At 43.9% G+C, this 21,769-nt stretch overlaps 1 protein-coding gene across 8 annotated transcripts in view; it reads right to left on the bottom strand.

Annotated features, from left to right (window-relative positions):
* The window catches only part of HIVEP3 (HIVEP zinc finger 3), a 274,785-nt gene that overhangs the window by 201,458 nt on the left and 51,558 nt on the right, over nt 1-21,769 (bottom strand). For 2 of the 8 annotated variants that reach the window (XM_069803393.1, XM_069803398.1), the window contains exon 2: nt 8,638-8,723. The exons of the other annotated variants lie outside the window; for them this stretch is intronic. The gene's annotated coding sequence lies outside the window, so the exon portion shown is untranslated. The remainder of the gene's footprint in view (nt 1-8,637; nt 8,724-21,769) is intronic. 8 annotated transcript variants of the gene reach the window in all.

Below are 21,769 nucleotides of genomic sequence, written 5' to 3'. Positions count from 1 at the left end.
TACCCTGCTGGGTACTGGCATTTAAAGACTCATCTATAAGCGACTTATCCAACACTTGCCCAAGGAAAAAACATTTAAAAAAAAAAAAATCTGTTTTTTTCCATATGTTAGGACATCCAACTTTGCAACATATGCACTTCATGTATGCCTTGAAGGTGCCCCATTAGCTGAAGAGTGACAGTCCCTAGCCCTTCCATGAGTCATGGTCTGCAGAACCCCTGGCAATGTCCTGGCCAAAACCAGCCAAAAGAGAGCAATTTGGGACAGGGAACACGCAGCCCCTTCCACACCCCATTAAAGTTTGAAGTGGATTTGCTCTACTCGCATTTTTTCTCTTATACAGACAGAAGGAACATCTTCATAGAGACCTACCCAAGCCACTTAAGTGCCTTTCAAAATGCTACTACACCTCCTCTATGTTCTATTGCTGCCACCAGGAGCCTTTCCTGGAGGTAGCTATGCTGAGACATTACCACACAGTGTCACACAAGCAACACCACACTTATTTTGCTCTCTGCTTGCTTGTCTTCCTTGCAGGTTTCACACCCACTTAACATTTGGTCCACTAAATAGGAAGGAAGGACTGAAATCATGCCCAGACACAAACCCATCAAGGGAGGGGAAAAAAACAAACAGCCACTATTCCTCAGCTGGAAAATTTTCTTTCTCTGCTGGATAATTTTTCAAGTCTACAAGTTTGAGCTGTGGAGTAATTTTGCAGTTTCGGTGTGTATATTAAACAAGGAAATAGCTTGCTTTCTAAGTCCCTGCTTTATTCAAATGAACTGAGGATGCAATAAACAGCACTTTCTTGAAAAGCAACACATTGCGCAGGGCAGCAAAATCAAAGTCAGAGGTGGCTGAACAGTGCTAAACCTCAGACCATCTCATCAGTGTTTGCAATATTTTATACTGCAAATGTGTTGGGTTTTTTTCCCAATTGCTGGATAGCATCTCTAAACAGGAATTCTCAGCTCATGGGTTAGAAGGAATCTTGAAAATCAGCCACACTCTGTAATCTCATATATCACCGTCATTAGAAAAGTGTGTGCGCACAGAACAAATACAAAGTCTCTCCTCCAAAGATCATGCAGCCTAAAAAGCAGATTCACCAGCCTGCTCCGGCCAAGACGCACTATCCCAGAGACACAATGGAGCTATAAAACCAGCCAGGCTTGTAATTGCTTTGCATCACAAATATCCAGAGCAGCTAGACCACACTGGTGAATCTGGCTGTAATGCAGTGGGAGCAAGAGCAATAAAAGTGTAGAGTACATGTGGGTTACAGTATTAGGAGATGATGGTTATGCTGTGATGCCCTCTGTGCACCACAGTGGCTCAATGAATTCATTATCCCAGATTCTTTCAATTTGATTTTCCTATACACCACCAGAGAAGCATGGTTTAAGGGGGCTCTGAAAGAACACTGTGAAATTCAGGAGAGGCCCTAAATCATATGGAGAAGCATAGTAAAAACTCCTGATTCAGAAGGAGATAAGAACAATAATGAAGCGGGTATTATAATCACTCTGGCAGACAGAAAAAGGAAGCACAGATACATCCTGCAATTTTTTTTTTTTTTTTTTAATTTACAGATTGGGAATAAACTGCACTGTCTTACCAAATGACATCGAATCAGGGATCAGAAGCCTCAAAGAGACCTCGCTGCAATCAAATTGTAAAATCCAGCATCATAAGCAATCTGACTGCTATGTTTTCTCTTTAAATTCCTGCTTGAATCTCAGAAGGAAAATACTAACTTTTATTGGACGTCCATAGCACAGTAGCATCCGTATTTCAGAAACACATAAAACACTGTGTAAATGCTGCTTGCCCTGAGGAGCGCCAGCAAACCAGGGAACAGCAACCACAGAAGATGCTCAGGTACACCAAGCGATGCTACGATGGAGGAGAGACTCAGGATGGACCACAGACCCCCACATTGCCATCTGCCTCGATCTTCTCTACTTTCTAATTTCATCTTTCAGCAAGAGTGCAATTGGCTCACACAGCAATTTGTTTGGGAGTTTAATTAGGTCCTTTCTTGCCAGAGGAGCAGAGAGGGGCCGAGGATGCTCCCCTGGCCATGCATGTCCTGGGCAAGCAGATCCTCCCACAGGACGTCACACAGTTCGGTGGCTGGCAATTTGTTTACTTAATCAGATGCAGAGTGATTCGGTGGCAGTGGAGAGGTTTCTATTCCAAGCTAGCAGAGAGCAATTAAACAGCCTGACCCACACACCCTCAATTACAGCCGAGCTGCACAAGGGTCTGTTTACCAGGCCAGTTAACCCACAATTATGGATACTTCCACTGAGGCCTCAAACCAGCAAACTTCTTCAAAAATATTTTATTTTCTAGTGAAAATAAAATGAGCACGTTCTGTTACTATCTCAGTTTGTTTGTTAAAGGCCTGTCGCCAAGTTGAGGGCACCCTTCTCAGTATTTTGACCAAGCCCTATTACGTTACCTGTTCTTACTTAATTTTAACCTTCCCCAAGCATTTTACTCCTGTACTGGAGTATTACAGCGTGTTGGGCTGTAAGCCTGGCCAAACACAGATCACGTTCAGAAACCTCCCAGGACAACCCAGAGAACAGATGAAAATGATGTGGGGATATAAGAAATGCTTCACCATCATCAGGCTGTTCAGAGCCACATGTATTTTCCAAAGCTATAGGCGGCTTGAGGTCAAATGCTGCCCATTCTACAACCACTAACATAAACCATAGAGCTCAGACCAGCTGGGGTGAGGAGTATAGAAATATTTTGGGCTCAAATGTGCTTTTTTTCCCCGTTCAGCCAGAAATATGGTGTGATGGGCATCAAGGCGCAAAGTATTTCTCAGCCGCTTGGGTGACAGCCATGAGGAATGCTGTCCCAGAGGGGGTTTTCCTTCAAGGTTGCACATATGCCCCAAGATGGGTTTAAAAGTTTCATTTTTGCAAAGTCACGTGCACAAACACCTGATTGCATTGTTTCCAGACATATGCTGGTGTGGTGCAATCCATCAACAGGATGGAAACCAGGTTTGCAGAAGCATTTTAGACTGACAAACCATGCATTGACTTTGCAGATGACACACACAGCGTCCTAGGGAGATCAGAGAAGTCATTCCCAGCACTTCTGGCTTTCTGACACCATACAGTAGTATTTTTAAATGTGCAAGAAGTGGTCAGCAGGCACAAGGTTTCACGCTGGGCAGTTAATAGAAATGAATGAATGAATGACATAAGCACTCAGTATTTAACACACATTTATCCACGCTGAGTTGAAATGTAACATGTTGACATTTTGGAGCTGTGAAATTGTCACAAAAATTGCTGATAACGTTAAAACAAGAAATGCTATAGCATTAGCCAGCCAAATGCATTATTTCTGCTAAAAAAAGTAAGTGTCAAAATTAAGCCCATTTAGCCGTCAGCTGCAAAGCTTCCATTAAGCCTCAATATTTCCCCACCATGGCAGGCAGAGAGCCAGAAAGATCAACAGATATTAGCTAGGCAGGCAGGCACACGAACATCTTGATGTCAAACAACATGCCTGTAAAGGAGCAGATGTGGAGACTGGAAGTCCACTGCAACATGGCAGTCGGACTGCAAGAGGATATTAAAGGTTGTGCAAAACAGGCAGGGGCAAGCCCAAGGAACGGGAAGTGATGGTCAAAGGGTCCTCCCCTCCTTCCTCTGAAAGCATGTCTTTTTCCCCTAAAAATACTTTCCCATGGTATATTGATCATTGCCTTCCTAGCAGCTTGTTGCTGGAGGAAAGCCCCTAGGTGACTGTCGTGGAAAGCGGAGTGCCTGGAGAGACTGAGTGGCAGCATGGGATTTAGTACAGCTGAGCCCACTGCCAGGCAAACTCTCAGAGTCAGTTACTCTAGCTAAATGTTACCACTTTTTTTTTTTTTTTTAAAAAAAAGAAATAGCTCTTTGCTGCAGAGTCAGGGTAGGGCATCTCACCTATCATCACCCATCCATGGAGCTACTCAAGGTTCCCTCACCCTGGGTGATGCTCTTTCATCAGGGACAACTATATTTACCCACAGTTTGGGATCCACTTTGAGACCAATAGGTGAAAAGCGCAATTACTGTTATTACTTTTATTAAAGGAGGGCAATGGAACAAAATGCTGTAATTATACGACATTCCCGAGCAAAACTAAAACAATACAGCTTTCAGTGATGCTGTGAGAGGGTTTGGTGCTATTAGCATAGAGCAGCATAGAAGAATTTTCTCTCTCTCCTATCTGTGTGCATAAGTGTGTCCTATCAGCTGTGCCTGCGTATAACTGAAGATACCTAAGAGAAAATCCAAAGGAGTTGTTTGACTGACACTCGGAGAGGGCATTAAGAAGATGGATAGAGCAAAATCCAATGGTTTCTAAATAAATCTATTCTGCTAGTGTGCTGTTAGTGCCTTTTTCTATACCCCCTCCACACACACACACAAATGCATTCACAAATGCACTGCCACAAAACTAACTGTACAATGACTCAATGCCAAAGAAAAAAGAAAAGCGCCTTTTATTCATGGCATCTCACATCAATGGCTACTTTATATTAAAATCAAGGCACATGCTTTCCAAACTTAAAAGCTGCAGTGGGGGAGAGAAAAAAAAGTCTTCCTCCTCTGCCATTAACACTTTTATAACCACTGCTGTGAGTTCACCAGAGGTCTCTGCTGGACCCACCTGCAGCAGAGGGGCAGGTGAGGGAGGGAAGGCTCAACTTTGCAAGCCAACCTGCCTGCAAAGGAGCATATTTTGATAGCTTGTTAGCTGTTTAACCCTGCATATTATCAGGTGAAAGTCCTTTCCCAACTCAGTCACCCCAAAATGGGAAGGAAGGAATTCACGACACATGTCCAATGAAAAGTGCTTTCACTAGGATTCATCCTTCCTGCAACCACTATACCAAAAATGTCATGAATGACCCCAAATTCTAGTGGCCACATTTTCAGAGGAGCATGGGGTGACTTGGCAGCTAAAAGCTCACCTCAAGACAGACAAAACCCCAGTCACTGACCTCACACAGGAGTTTTAAGCACTTGAAAACCTCATTTATTGAATAAAGCAGCTAGAGTGCCTCTAAGTAATTTACAGTAGAGAGTTCATTTTACCTTGGCATAACTGTATTACTTGCTGTTTTCTTTTACCACTTTTGTGATGTAAATAAATACCCTCATAAGACAGGGATATAGTTACAGCCCACACTAGGTACTTCTTATTACTTCGAGCTGTTTTGGTGGAGGGAGCTCTCGTGCCTTTACAGGATTCCCTGCATGGCATGGGGATGCGCTGGCAGCTTGGTGGTAGCAGCAGAGGCATCCTCAGGCCAGCGAACTGGAAACCTAGCATCCTGACAGCCTGTGGTCACGATTCCTCAGCACCACTCACAAAAGTATGGGCTGGATGGCATTACAACTTTTTTCCCTAGGTTACAGAGGCTAAAGATATAGCAGGAGGGGAAAACAAAACGGTAGGAATACATGGAAGAAATAAAATAAAAGCCTTAAGCTGGAGATAAAGAAGCAAGCCTTGTGCTACTGGAACAAGGATCACAGGACAGCTGACAGAAATAGTGTATGGCAATAGTCAAAACTTGCTTTGAATGTAGTCTAAACCATGCAGAAATGCCAGGCAAAATTTTGGACTGCATCACCCCCCAAGAAGATGATACAAAGCACAAGTTCAGTACACGACCTGCTGCCGCTGCTTCAAGGAGGTAGTTTCAGCAGAGCTGCATTACCCCTTTGCAAGGGCTTCCTCGCAGTAACAAGTATCACACTTGTAGCAACAACCCAAACCCCTAAACTCAGGATTTTAGGCTACTTCTGTTATTTATCACCTTCCTATTAGTTGTTCGCAGTGTTTGACTGCAGCAATTTTTTTCTTAGTGGCTTTGCTCTTTCTACACTGGCAAGTGTTAGTTTTTTACCCATGTGGCTCATCCCCTCCCCTAGTTTCACCCTGTTTTAATGTCAAATTCCCCATACAAGGAAGACCAGCATCAACCCTGCTTTACCCTGCACATCTAGCAACAACCTAGAACAGACCAAGAGGGACAATGCACTGTTTGCTTTGCTTTTGCCTTCGGGGCATTAAGCATCACTGCAGATACTGCTGCTGATGGCAGAGCACTTCTGGGAAGATGGCAGTAATTAATTTGTACTGGTGAGTAATTCCAGGGCAGCAGAACAACTACAGCTCAGGTAGCAACACTAGGAGTGCAAAACTCAGTGGACAGGCTTAAAGTAGGGAGATTGGCTTTAAAATTCAGATTTATAAGTAGCCTATCTTTACATCTTTTCTGTTTCATGATTTGTTTGTTTACTTATTAACATTTAAGCAGTAGCTTCCACCCCACTTTATGGGCAATTAGGAGAGCTGAGAATTCAACCTGAAGCCAATCCACAGGAGCAGAAAATAATTTCATTGCACGCTGCTCTGTATATATGTTTTTAAGGTAAGGAAGAAACATTTTAAAATCTCCTACTCCCACCAAACAGCACATTTCCAGACAGCCCCTGCAATCTGTTTAATAATTGTCCTACCAAAAGCCCAGTCATTAAAAACCCAGCAGACACCAAATCTTTGCTAAACCATGGCAGTGAGGTAGCCTAAAACAAAGCAACAAAAACACAAAAATACTGAACTTCTGAACTAAAGCATCCAACAGACTATACTCTTTTTGCAGGACATGATTTGTGTCAATTATGTTACAAAAAGAAAATCACATTGTGATACAGAATGAGATTAAGCAAAAATGTCTTAGTAGCAGCTCAGCATCTTCAGAATATCTCAAGAGAGCCACTGGGCTTGAAAGTAATTTTTATTCAATACTGGCCAGCCCAGTGGCAAAGGGGTGATGCTGGGAGGAAGAAATAAATTCACATCTGAAGAGCAAGGGTCTTGCTATGTAGGTTGACAGCTTCTAAGGTGCTGGAGAGAAAAAACAACTGTAATTAGAGAGCAGCGAGGAGGAGGGATAACTCACACCCCCTGTAACTCTGTTAAAGAGTAAAAGAGCACCACTGTTGTTGTTACTGAAGATGTGTATCAACAAGAAATACTATTTATGCCTAGAACGGTGGGCTATTCCTTATCCCAAAAGATTATAATCATGATGTGTATCACACAAAAATCCCTGTCGCCAGACAGCAACATCCCCACAGTCCACTGGCAAGAAGGTGACGATCACAGTGCAAAATCACTGGTAACGTTCTCCTGGTCCCAAAACTAAGAGGCGACTGCATCTAAAAGCAACGACCCATTGAGTTAGCACTAACAGCAGGCATGCAGGATGGACAGAAAGGAGGGAGAATTCCCCCACATCCCTGAGGAAATTCACAGGGATTAGAGGTGAAGTGCAGGATGGTACCATCCACGGTCATGCACATGAATTAATCATTCAGCACGCACCGTGGTCAAGTAATTCAGAAGGTTTCAGAAAGCAGGTGTAGAGTTATAAGCCACCATTATGCAAATAAAACTCTGAAGAAAGTGCTCACAACTAAGTATAGCAGCTCTGCTCACAGAAGATGCATTTACACATCAAGATTTTAATGCACAGGAAGAAAACTTGGAGATGCTCCACCTGCCCCCCTAGCAAATACCAGTACAAGGGACTCCAGGAGACTGGTGGAGAGGGAACAGCATTCAGCAGAGGAAGATGTAACACAGGCAAACGAGATTAGACTTTGCATCTTCAATGAATGAGACTCCACTTTGCTCTATCAGTAGTCACAAATAAGAATCTCGCACAGAAATATTTGCCAGAAGGCCAGTCCTCTAACTTCTGCCAAGAGCCTGCTTCATCCTTTGAAAAAGATTTATTACACGGTCAAGAATCCAAAGATCTTCACCTTCAGAATATAATGTACTTGAAAGCATCTTTTTGCAATAAACACCCTGTAATTTCTTCCAGCTCTTTCCAATGTGCAAGGTATGCCTCTCAATAAAATATGTGAGAAGGAGAGGAAGAACATCACATGTGACTTGCCAGCAGCTGGAGTGTAACATTTATCAGACGGTAATAACCATGCACTCGCTCATCACACTCAAGCACAAAAGCCAAGGAGCAGGCTGGAGTGCAGAAATGGCACTCACACTTCACTGCTGTACAGCACAAAAGGCTGCAACCTCTGGCCAGACACAAGCCACCACACATGCCAGCGCTGGAGAACAATGAAAATATGCTAAATTACACTCTGTTCTTCCTGCCATCCTCTTTCCATACTCCGCTAGCTCTAAAACAGGCTCCGAAGGGAAAGGTTAGTAGCATCTCCTCCCAGAGGAAGGGGCAGATCCAATAGGGTGTTTTTAAAGAACAAAGCTTCCTCTTAAATTTCCAACTGGAATTTCAGCAGAGCTTTTTAAAAAAAAAGTCAGTTTAATTAGTGAAATGACACTCAAATGATCCTCACAACTCATTCACATCCACTGGGATCACCTGTCAGGTCGTGACCATGAAGGTCACAGCTACTCGGCGCATCTTCTAGCACAGGGTACACTACTCCCATCCTTCTGGTACTCACTCACACCTAGGTTTAAATCTCAAATCTACTTCTTTCCCTTTTAAAAATAAATTTCATACTGGGTGTATTTTGTTTGGAAGTAGAAGAAGTGAAGGCTTACTTCATCACCTGACCCCCGTGCTCTGGCCTTGGGGCTGGAGGGTCTCCAGGGCAGAGACTGGAAAGCATCCAGGAGGTGTTTAAGGTCTGAAAAAAATAATAAATCAAAATCAGTGCCCTCACTACCACCCTGGTCTCTCTCTGTGACTCCCCAGACAGGTACATCTTTCAGCTGACAGATGGCCTATTCGGAAAGCATTTGAAGATCTCTGCTGAACTTTTAATGAAGATATTTCCAGCATTAGAATTAACACTCTGGGTTCTTTCCACCTGCCTCACCTGGTACCATGATACCCCTCTGGTACACGTGCAGCAAACAGACCTGAAAATAACTCAATTAAAGCATATGCACTTGGAAAACAGCTGCAAAGTAATTATCACAAACCCACAGAAATTAGAAATGAAAAAGGAAAAAAATCTATTAAACCTGGTTTTGTCCTTAAAGTCTGAGTAGCAGGACTCAAAACAACTGCATCTCCATAAAAGATGCTCCTGTCCAACATTCATGGGAAATTTTAAGGAAGCGAAAGGGGAGAAGAGCAGCAGTAAAGGGTGGTGGCATCACTGTATGGGTGACACAGCTGGAGGTTTCTGCTGGGTCAGAGCAGCTTTGCCACGCAGCAAAATGCCCTGGGTGCCACACAGTGCTCTCGCCAGGGAAGGGCAACCCAATGCACCAATGCAGCGGCTCATCGAGTAGGGCAGGGACAGGAAACCTCAGAGACTTTCTTGTCAAGAAGAAGCTACTCCACATCTCCCAGCCTGGCCCCATGCTCCTCTCCCCCCGCCACTGCCCAGAGCTCCCCTGTGCAAACCCTGAGCCGCCAGACCCTTGCACTCCTCCATCTGCCACACCTCACACAGCGCCAGGATTTTTCACAGCTCAGGAGCAAAACATGGCCCTGCTGGAAAATGGAAACAATCAGGAAAAGGGCATCCAGAGCAACCTTTTTTTTTCTTTTTTTCCTTTTCTTCCCAACACAGGCTCAATAGCTCCTTTTTTTTTGTGTGTGCACTTCTCCTCTGAGCTTGAAATCTCAGGATGGCTGTGCTGGAGGAGAGCATTTAGCAACTCTCCTTCTTTGGGATGGCAATAATAATTTGCTCCAGCTTGCAATCAAATGGCTAATAATCTCTAGCCAGTGCTCAGGCAGGCAAGGGTCCAGACCACAGAGCATCACACTGACACTGATGCTGCATGAGAAAATTTGCCCCATCTCCTCTCCAGCCAGGGATGGATGTCTTGCTCAGAGCAGCAAAAGGAAGACTTGTACAAAGAGGTGTGAAATGATCAGACAGTGTCAAATCAGCCTTTGTTGTGAATATTACAGACATTTCTAAAGCTCTACGGTATTCCTTTGGTTGAAGCTTTACGGCTGCTCATGTTTAACAGGAGCCTCTGCACAATGCCTTAATTGTGCAGATCTGCCTAGAAACCCAAACATCCATGTTACAGGCGTCTTAAAGATGACAGTCTTCACTGATCCCTTTCTGAACGTCTCTGGAGATTGTCTCCGCAGGAATGTCTGACTGCTGCGAGGGCAGGCACAGCACGGAGCAAAGTCGCTTGGTTGGGGTGATGCCCTGCGGATGCCCTGCGCTGGCATGCCCGCTATCAGCTCGCCTTGTGTCACGTTGGAGAGTATTTAGATTAATCCAACATAAAAAGCTGAAATTATTTTTCAAATTGCCTCTCTAAATCCACCTAGCTCTTTCAAGGGCGCTACTATCAATAAACCAAGTGGGAACTCGCCAGTCAGAATTCACGTGACCCTGTTCCTATAAGCCATTTAACAGCCAGACTCAACCTCCTGGCTGTGTGGAAGCAATTGCCATTACACGTTTTTAAATGTCTTAATACAGAAATGGGGAAAAAAATAACAATTGCTTTATAAAGCATTAAGGCTTTCACTTTAACAATCTTTCTTATTCCCTTTCCTTCAGCTGTGAAGAACTTGATAGGAAAAACTCTGATACATCACAATTACTAGTAATCTCATTTTAGGGAAAAAATGTAAGCTGGAAGGGACTGGAGCTGATTTTGTAACCACTGCTGCTGAAATCCCCCTTTTTTTTCCTCTCAAAACTGAGGGAGGAGAAAGAAAGAATAAAACAGAAGGTGTAACTTCTGTTTCTGATACCAGCTCTTCTCCCATCTCTATGTGAGAAAAGCAAGGGCTCAACTGAACAGACCAGCTTAGCACAGCTCAGGAGCGCAACCGAGCAGTGGGCACAGGAGGAAAATCAACTGTATTGTACTTCTAAGGAAGATCAAAACTAAGGACTGCAAAAGGCAGGAGAAGAATGAGAATATAATAAGCCGTTCTGCATAAATGTAGATTGCAAATGGCAAAATACTGACTTAGCGAGGGAAAACAGACCCAAATCCTTTAAATCTTCAGAGCCAACAAGGCCAAGAGTATTTCCCTCTAAGCCCCTTTGTCTCAGGGCACAGCCACGGAGGGATGCAGGACAGGACGTGGGGGAGATAACGCACTAAGCTTTAATTGTGGGTACGTAACAGACAGGTTTGGGTACATAAGAGGCAACTGCAAACCCCAACTTAATGTAGCTACACTGATTTACACCAGTTAAGTAGGCATGCCCAGTTTCTATCTACATTTAATTTTTTTTTTCTTTTTTTTAAAAAAGAAGAAGATACTATCCCAAGTGAAACCAACTCATGCCTTAAACTAGAAAGAACAGATTTTTATATATAGGTGTAGGTACATATATATATATATATGTATACACACATACCCGAAGATAACCATCTCCTCTATTTCCTCTGCCCATCTGCACAAATTGCCTGAACTTCATCTTTCAGTATTTCAACAGCAAGCTACCAGAGGGGTGACCATCCCCTCCTTTCTGGGAAAATACTTCCTTCTTTTACATCAGGTGAGGAGAGGAGGACATCTTTATTTCATCTCCTCATTCCTACCTACACCTGCCTGGACGATCTTGAAGCAACACTTTTTCTCCCCTGCATCCATATGCTTTAAATAACTGTAGACAATTACAAGAACCCTTACGAGACATTTACAAAAGCTAACAAAATTTTGCTTGCTTAACTTTTATTGGTTTTATTTGTTTTAATTGTTTTACTCCCATTCTAAGCTGAGGTCTGATTTATTGCCTGTTGCATCTCAGTCTCTTTGGTGTTGCTGCCTTTCAATTGCTTCTTTCTTTGCAATGAGTATGTATGGGTTATTTTTTTTTTCTTCCAGTTACATTATCTTACATTCTTCCAGTATGAGACACATCTTGCTGTTTGTTACCCTTATTCCTAGGCTAGGTTTCTGTGTTTCATCATATTATTTTTCTGCCATTATTGTTGTTTGTAATACTTCCTAGCTTTGTCTCATTTGGAACTTAAACTAATGTGCCATTTATCCTTTCTTTCAGACTATTAATTGTGCTGCTAAATACTTTACTAATTAAATTACATAGCATTAAATTTGAATGCTAAGTGCAATATGAAGTTCTTTATATGACAAAATTCAAATCCTGCCCTATTGCACACATCAATGCTTCGCACTGAGTGTTTAACGTTTCTTCCCCTTCCTGCACATTAATTTTGGAACATAACAGATAAAAGAAAAATAAATAAATATCAAGACAAAATTAGGATGGCAGAATTATAGCTGTGTTTAATTTTCTTCTATCTTTAATAAACCCTAGCATACTGAGTAGCATCTAGGTTGAGGCTTGATGCTTGCACGTTACTGGATCAGTACTGGGAGTAGCTTATGGAATACAGGAATAAGTAATACCTAAGGAAAAACAGGGTTAAAGATTTCTTCCTAATTTTATCAGATCTTGTTCAGTGACAGCCTGTATCGCCAGTCCAGCTCAATCTTTCTAAATTGAACTGTGAATGGGGAATATGTTAGGAGATGGCCTTAGAGAGGTTGGTTTATGGTCTCCCTCCTCCACTCCAGTAGGCACAGACATCATTGCTATTGCAAGCAGGCACACTTCTGAGCATGGGGACTCCAATGACACCATTCTGGGGAATTCTGAATAACTAAAAAGTTTCTGGAGCTGTAAGAGGGTTTTCTACAGCACGGGTCAAATGAATCAAACAACATTTCCAGGATGACATACTGCTCCTTACTTCAGATGGGTACTTGCTCAAACATAAGGTACAATTTAGGAAAAGCAGCTGAAAAGCTAGATACACATTCACTGAAATCTTTAGATAGGGAGAGTAAGAGGAGAGACAGAAGTGCAAATTAAGACCTGAATAATACAAAATCAATTTGTATAATTTTTAAGCACAGGGTGAAGAGGTAGATGATACAATTAAAACAAAAGTGATCAAAAGAGCATTTTTCAAGTCATTTATCCAATATATGACAAGCTTGTAAACTCACTGCCTTGGTACAACAGAGAGCTGAAGAACTCAAAAACTATTAAAGAATTATGTATGTGCCTAGATTTACAGAAAAACTTCCCCAAAGTAAACTAAACTGATAAAACTACCAGGGATCAGCCCAGCAGTCGGTGCCGATCTGCTTCCATGACTGTTTGCTATGGGGAGGTCTCTGCAACGCTGGACCAGGACATGGCATCGGACATTGGGTACAACGCAATCACACCTCTGATTTGTGCTGAGATCAGCTCTCTCCATGCAGCATGACAGATTGTTTAACTGCATATATCTTTCTGAAGGCATCAATGACTCCTCACATGGTATTGAGGAGCCAAGTTTTGGGGGAGCCTCCAAGCCCCATCACTGCATTTCCACCTTCCACACAGCATCCAGAAAGCAGCTTCCCTCCAGGGCTGCCTTCATCCCAGTCACAAAGCAGGACCGTTAATTTATTCCACTTTCAAAGCACTACAGTCTCTGCCTGAAATCCTCCTCAGCTTGTGTCAGGCAAACAACGGTCCTGCGTTTATTCAGTTTTTGTAACTGAACTGATGCACATGTGGAATTAACCTAAATAACCCAGACTGATGAGCCCGAAGTGTTTTTGTAAGACACAAGGCAACTGTGCCACCTTGCTGGTGCACTGACAGGACAGTATTTACGCTGAGGTAATAAGTCCCAAATCCCTTGCAAAATGCTCCATAGTAGGACAGGCATGCCTACCCTTGGGGCAAGTGCGCTCCTTAAATTTAAGAGCATGGTCCCCATGGAGAGAATAACTGCTCTGAGCTGAGAGAACAGCCACCAGTGGAAGGGGCAAACCAAAACTATGAAAATTGCTTTTCTAGCCTGCATGACTCCATCTGAAACAGGTTTTTGAGTGGTTCCTTGTTCAAGCATTCACTGTCCCAGTCCCACAAACCCAGACTCAACGTGGCGAAACCCACACCACTCTGCCTTCCACCCAACGTCAGCAGAATTAACAAGAAACAGTCAAACATGCAGCCCACAGGGAGAATAACAGGCAGCTAATTTATAAATAACCCTATTTCTAATAATTACCTAATAATTACCAACAGCACCAAAACGTTTTAATCTTCTAGCATGCAGCAATTAAAGGTCTCCAAAGAAAATAGCTACACAATAGGCTGGAAAGCTGTTAAAAACACAGCATTTAATTCTGCTCTTGTTCCACGGGTCAGGCTGTGAGTGAAGGGAGCAGGGTATTTGCTGCTGCGGCCAGCTGGGAGTAGGGAACAGCAACAGCAAAGAAACCGCAGCAGCACTGGAGTGACGACATACGGGAACCACAGCACTGAAGCGTCTGAAACGGGGGATGAAGTTGGGAGGGCAGCACGGCATCGCTGTCCACCACGCAGGGAACAGGCAGAGAAAAAGAGAGGGAAGAGAGGAAAAAGAAGTGTCACCCTTTCTGCAGCGACACATAAAGAGCTGTCAGCACCTCCTTGCAGGCAACATGTAGTGGAGCACTGCGTGACGGATGATCATTTATTATTCTCATACAGGTTTATCTGTTGACATTGAATGGCTTTTTTTTTTTTTTTAATCATTTGGATTTATAATTCTTTGTGAAAAACCTTCTATGAATTCAAAATAATCTATACAGAATGCCAAGGAGCCTGACATAAATTATCATGAAAGGATTGATTTCACAGGTATGAGATAGATATAGATATATATATAACTTAACTATTTAACATATATATCTTGCAGAGGTTGCTGTATAAATATAGTGCAATATAGTACAACACGAGACACTTCAGAAAAATGAAATAAAGTAATTCTGTTGTAAATGAAGAAGAAAAAGAAACCCCCAACAACCTTGCCACACAAATCATGTTTATAGTCCCCAGAAATTTAGCAACAATGTGCTTCTGACACTTTCACTTTATCCACATGGAACCTGTGCAGACTTCGGTCTTCCCCTTTGGTTATTTTCACCCCCTTTCATGCTCCCTGAAACCAGTCTGATTTTATCATGATTCCCTTTCTGTATGAATATGGAAGGAAAATTTGTTTTATTTTGGCAATACCATTTCTACTGGCATATTAAAAATAAAATTATAAAATGTGGAAATCACCGTAAGGAGTTGCTATAAAAGAAAATCATAATAGGTTCTTCATACAAGTGAATTTAACCATTTAAAAAGCACTATACAAAGTTATTTCAAGCAGCCCAGCTCAACAGTAAAGCCTCATAAAAGACATGACTTTATCAGGGTAAATGCAGTTCTTCAGCGTAAAGAGAAAAGACTGCAAGTGCAGTGTTTAATGCTTTCAGGAAGCAGCAGCCTCCAAGAAAAATGCTCAGGAGTGCAGACTTCTCCTGGCATGTACAGACTTCACAATTTTTATAGAAAGCCATTTTACACCGAATTTTCATGCTAATAAAAATGGTGCTAGAATGAACGTCTTGGAAAGTAAAATTCCCATCTTGGGGAGTCTTAATCCCCCCTCCACAGCAAAGACTGGAAACTCGCTTCCAAGTCCAAGCATGCTTTCACTCCAAAAAGCAAGTGTAAAAATGCACTGCAGAAGCTGTTAGCATTTCTTTACTTTTGAATCAAACACGCTTAATCCAAGTTTACAAGGATAGATGGTTTTTCCTCGTAATCCAAAGGCTGTAGACCTCCCTCCAGGATCCGAGGGTGAAGCTGGGTTCTTCACTCCACCTCGCACATCCTCATTGCTCACTTACAACCAGATCTGCAAGTCAGTTCACGCTCTGTTCACTACCAGGGCAACAAAAATGCCTGAAAATCATAAAATCTTAGCAGACAGCTCTGCTGATAACACAGAGCACCAACTCCAGCTCCCGCAGATGAGGTATGTTGCCATTGTAGAGGCAAAGTACGTAACAGCAATAAGCATTTTTGCTAGTGAAGCCAATTTAAAAATTTTTGTATGCACAGAAGAGGTAACATTTATTCAAAATGCACATTGCCGACATAAATTCAAGCACAATTTGAACAGGAAAGCCTGTTTATGGAACTTCTTTCAGAGCAGTTTTTCGTAAAACTCTTGAAGCTTGAAACAGAAGCAGATCACTGAACTTTCAATAAAAACAAGGCTCTGATTTGGCATTTTTTCCCCCCTCAAATTGAGTAGCATTTAATCATTCAGGTACTCCAAAATGGGGTCTTAATCAGCTCTCCTGAGCCAGCATCACTTGGGATGGATGGCACCGAAGCCAGTACCATTTAAATGCCATTGGACAGGCCAGCATCCAATGAACTGGCGACGTTAGGAGGAATATCAACAGCGATATCGAGGGCTGCCAAAATCTAACGCTCAGGATGCAGTTTCATACTATAGAGATGAAGAAAGGTAATATGGGCTTAAAAAATTCCTGCTACCTCTGCCACAAAACTACCCCCACCACAAATACTCCGAAAAGCATTCCCCTGGCAGCTATCACTGGGTCACGCTCTGACACAGATGGGTGAACTGATGCACAAAGAAACAACAAGTAAAAAACACCTCTGCTTGAGATCTCTCTCCAACTTGAGCCAATTCTGCTGGGGAAAAAAACCCACTATCCATGCAGCAAATTGATCATGAGGGCCCAGGTATCACACTGAAACTGCATCTTGATGGACAGCACTGATCCAACCTGAGCTCACTCTCCTGGCTCAAAGTTGCTTAAAGGTTTGGGTGATTTTGTTTCAGCGACTAGTACATCGATTCTCCTCTTGTCTATCCCCTCTCTATCAGTGCAAAGTTAGCTCACCCACAGCTGTGCACCAGCCAGGTGCCGAACCTGGTGGACCCACATCACAGCCATCCTGCTGGCCCTTGCATATGGATCCACTGGGAATTACTGCAGAACTACAGCCCGGAGTTTCTTTCCTTTAGTTTATGTGTTTCTTGCAACCAAGAGTGGTCATGGTTTTCATCCTTGATTCATGAATCTGCCCAAATCCTGACCGGGTATCTCCATCTGGTTTTGGATCTGGTCTACTACTTTGAAGATCCACACCTTTCCTTGCAGGCAGTGGCTGTTGGCCCTGCAGCATCTCAGCTTAGCTGATGCTCCATCGTGTGCCCATCCCGTGCCCAGGTGCCACAGCAGAAGTTTGGACCATTGCTGCTATGAGCAATGCCACTAACGGGCCAGGGGCTCGGGGTCCACATCGGGTTCGGTGGGAGTTTGAAACTCACCACGGCTCCTGAGTCGCAATCTGTTAATGCCCCCTTAGATGGATAAAGACAAGCAGATTAAATTAGGTAGGCAAACAGAAAGGCTGCAGGAGACTTAGCACTAAATACAATTACCTCTACTTGAAAAAACAAACCACTGCCAAGTCTGCTGTTGCTAGTACAGAAATCTGACTTGAATATAAAAATGAAGACCAGTAATGATCAGGATAATTAACATCTAGCAGTACATTTCTCAGAGCCCTCATCAGCAACTGGCTTTCACAGTTCTGTGGAAGCACAGTGTTCAGCCTCACCTCTCTGAACATGCTGAAAGATGCTGCTCCTGTCCTCTTTTTAAAAATATATTAGACATGTCATTATTAAAGGATGCTCCAAGGAAAGTACAAGACAAGAGAATGCCTAGCTCCATGCAGGAGCCAAGTCAAAGAGAGATAAGGGACAATGTAAAAAAAATCATGATACAGAAAGATATAGCAAGCATTTAAGTGAAGATGCAGCACGGTGCAGCCAACCTAATCACTAACAGCACAATACAATTTTTGCTTTAGTATTGAAACAGTTTTCTTGTCAATATTTTGTTTTGTCTTATGATTTTATTAAATGTTGCAATAATAAGCTATGTTTCCAGTAAGTGCGGAAATTAATGAGTCAGACGCTGGACAAGAGCAGAAAAATCTGAGGCCAATTGCCACTTCTGCTACAGATCCGGTTCACAGCCTGGGACTGATCCAGCCAAGCACTGAGCACCTTCAGCTTGGGGTTTTACAGTAGAGCAAGTGGGCACCCACAGTACCAGGGGTCTGGGCACCCTGTAGCTGCAGCCAGGTGCCTCTGTACCTGCAGGTATTAATTAAACATCAGCCCTGCCATGCACTGGCACAGTGGCAGCATCCACTGCTGCAGAGGCACCTGGTAAAAAGCATCGAACCTTCGATTCAAAGTCTTCATCCTCCAGCTGGGGAACGAAACGGGGTGTAGGACAAGGAGCTTCAGGCAGGATGAAACCCCAGCACTGGTGACTACATCTACTTTTAAGATGATTTCCAGGCAGCGTCTTCCCCAGGCACTAACACAGCTCCGAGCACACGCAAGGGCCGGCAGGGTCAGAGCCACGGCACAGCGAAGGTACCTGGTATGGGGGTCCAACCGTGGGGTCCTGCGCTCCAACCGTGCGGACGGCAGGTCTTGCAGAGCATCCAGCTAGCGCAAGCAGCTCTCTAGGCAAAATCTAAAGGCCCCAAAACACAGGACTTGCTGCTGGTTCAGTGCAAACCCACGAAGAGTTTCTCACTCTCAAGCAGTTGAACAGCCATACAGCCAAGAGCAAAATAAAAAATAAATAAATGTATTGCCTAGGCTGAGTGCAAGTGCTCATGCCTAACCCCCCAAAAGTACTACTTTAAACTGGGTGGGTTTTGTGCTGGAAAAGGCTAGCTCAAAACAGCTCACTAACAGAAGAATAAACCCCCCGTTTCCAGCGAAATAGAGCGCTGAACAGCAAATACAACAACAATTTTTCATTAATTAAAACCAGCACAGCTTCTACAAAAATGACAGACAGATGGGTAAACAAAAACAATAAAGGAAGGACAGTAGTAATAATTGTCAAGCGCTTCAATGGAAAAGGAGAAAATAGATGCACAATTTGCTTTTAAAGGAGGGGACCGATGGTTGGAGCCGGACCAGGGAAGGGAGCGGGAGGTCGCAGGTGAGGGCTGCCGCGCAGGACCTGCCTGCTGCCAAGCTCAGGCACAGCGACAGCACTCGCCAGCACCAGGAGGTTTGGAAACTGTCGGTGGTAGCTAAAGAAAGAGACTTTGGCTATAAAAGGGGCCAGTTCTATTCCGAACACTATGAATTAACATAGCTCACTTCATGAATCCATTCGTTGCTTATGCAAGGAATGAGGCACAGGTGGAAAACGTGGATGAGCCCTAAGCAGGAAACTCCCCTCCAATAACCCAGGGCAAAAGCAACACCCACGAAAGCAGCCCAGCAGCCTGCCGATGCACAGGATGGAAAACAAAAAAGGTTTCCCCATGTTCCCCAATCTCCAACACGCAACACACAGCCCAAGATGCTGGGACACAAAGAGGAGTCTGTTTTTTTCTGGAGTGCCGCTCAATCCATGCATCTCTGCCTGCACGGAAATCATGGAGCGATGGTCGTGGCCAGTCCCCGTTGGAAGGGAACAACCACAGGCACCTTTCCCACCAGCCGGCCACCAGCCCCCAGAAGATGACAGCTTGTGGTCACTCATAGAAGCCAGGGCTGGGCCCACTGGAGCAGGGGATGAGATGGCTTCCCCTCCAGTTTGGGCTGAAAATACAGCATCTGAGCTTTCCTGAGCCTGTTTTGCAGCCTAGCAATGGTTTGTTCTTTTGGATAAACATAGTAGGAAACAAATCTTTAAACAGCCTTTAAATCTCTCACCCTCCTCAGTGAGGACTGTTCCAGCTGGTGAATCATCCCAGCTGCTGAGCTGCATCCCGCAGCACAGGACAGCCCTGGCCGGGGGAATGGGCCCAGGACAGCGATCAGAAAGCTGAAAACGCTGGATGAAAAGGACGGATGGACTGTCCTGGGACATCAGACACCTCGGTCCTGTCCCTTGCTGGGAGGGAATACGTACAGATCTGATTTCGCATGCGGGAACGCCAGGCTGCCCTGGGCCAGCTTTAACAACGTGAGAGGATGAACAGAATAGTGGGAAAACTGAGCATGACTTTAGGTCCACAGCCAGGATAAACTGGAAAATCAGGAGTAACTTTCTTCAATGTAAAAGTCTTCAGACAGTCAAAACTGTCAGTTTTGAACACTGAACCCCTACAGACCTAATTCACCCTTTCCTGCCCTTTATTTTAATCTATTTGAGTAGCAGGGGGAGAAAACTTGAACCTTCCTGGAGCCTACATCTTCCAGAGCCTTTGGAGCTCAGGATTCAATTTGCTGTCCCCAGGAAAGGTGGAAAGAAATTCAAAAACTGTGAAAGAAATGAGACAAACCAAAATAACCACAAGGCAAGGCAGAAGAAGGATGGCAGTGTAAGAGCCACGCAGCCACAGTCAATGGATCTGACACAGCTTTGCAGGATCAGGCCCTGTCCATGGGGTCATGCCCAGGTATCTTTTCCAAGAGCATCCTGCCTGCATGGCTGCAGTCAGGTACATTCTGCGCTGCCGACACGGGATGGCAAAGTGCCTGGCACACACGGCTGCTGGCAGAGACCAGGCTAATGCAGGATGGGTACCAGGCACTCCCGCAGAGCTGGGTTTTTTGGTGCTTTTCTCCAGTGCTTCACCTCGCTCGCATACATGGGGGTGTGTTAGTCATCCCCCCCCAGAAGACACAGCAGTAAGACAAGGGATTCGGCTTCCAGGCCAATGGGCAAGGGACAAATGGCAATGCCTGTGGGACAGACTGCAGTCAACTGGAGGAGGTTTGCCTCCCTACATTAGTGCTGTCATAGCCTTTTGATCAATGTGGAAAACAAGGCACAGAGCTGACGGGCATGCTCAGCATCACAGCTACGGTAAGACAGAAATCCTCACTCCTCATATCTGCTATGCTGATGCAAAACATACCTTTGGAGGTGCATTACAACAGAGTTTTTCATAAAACTTAGTCATTCCCAGTCAGTAAACCCATCAGGTGGCTGCTGCTTTTCTGCAAGACTCCCTGCAGCTGAGCTGTCCCAAGCCCCAGGAGGATGCAGTATTTTGGGCTCCCCTGGGGCTCCACACAGCTTTCTTTGTAGGACCCATCCTGCCCCTTTGCGTATTCTGCTTGACTACTCTCTGCCCCAGCAAAACCCACTCATTGTGACGTTGTGGAGTCTGTGCTAATCCAAAACCCCATCCCACAACAATTGCTCATTCTCCAGCATGCAAGGATGCACTTCTTTAATTAGAGTCAGACCTGTATTTAAAATTAAAAAAAAAAGAAAGAAAAGAAAAAAAAAAAAAGGTTTATACTGTCCAGGCTGTGAGAACAAGTTGCTAATTTTGCCTGATAAAGCCTGGCACTCTCACAGGCTCACCGACCTTATGTCCTAGACTGGCAACTCTTCTGAAAGACAGCAGCACCTTGGCACAGCTAATTGCATCAGATGCTCAGACTCTCCTGAGTGAATTAATAAATGGTTAATTTACAACTGCAAATGGACACATTAAAGTTCTTAACAAGAGAAAGTTATAAAATAAAGTTATAAAAGTTATAAAACAAAACACTTGTCTTTGTAGCAATTTCAGCTTTTTCCTGTGGTCCCATTCAGGTAGTTATATGATAAAATATGAAAAGTAGTTTAATCAAAGAATCAGTGTGGTTCTTGAGCCTCTGTGCTTGTGCAACACACATCAACTCTCTTTGAGCATCAGCCCCTGTTTGGCGAAAATACACAGAACTAACCCAAAACCTACAACCACCTCTCCTGAGCCCCTGCTCAGCAGGAGGGTGGTAGAGAGTCTTGGTCACAAACAAGAAGGACCTTCCGTGGGTGGCTCCTCCAGCATCCAACGGACAAAGAGGAACCTTTCTACTCACACTAGACGCAGCAGTCCTCTACAACTCTCCA

Source organism: Haliaeetus albicilla, chromosome 16 (genome assembly GCF_947461875.1).
Source record: "Haliaeetus albicilla chromosome 16, bHalAlb1.1, whole genome shotgun sequence".
Lineage (NCBI taxonomy): Eukaryota > Metazoa > Chordata > Aves > Accipitriformes > Accipitridae > Haliaeetus > Haliaeetus albicilla.
This window is presented reverse-complemented; position numbering and strand designations above follow the sequence as displayed.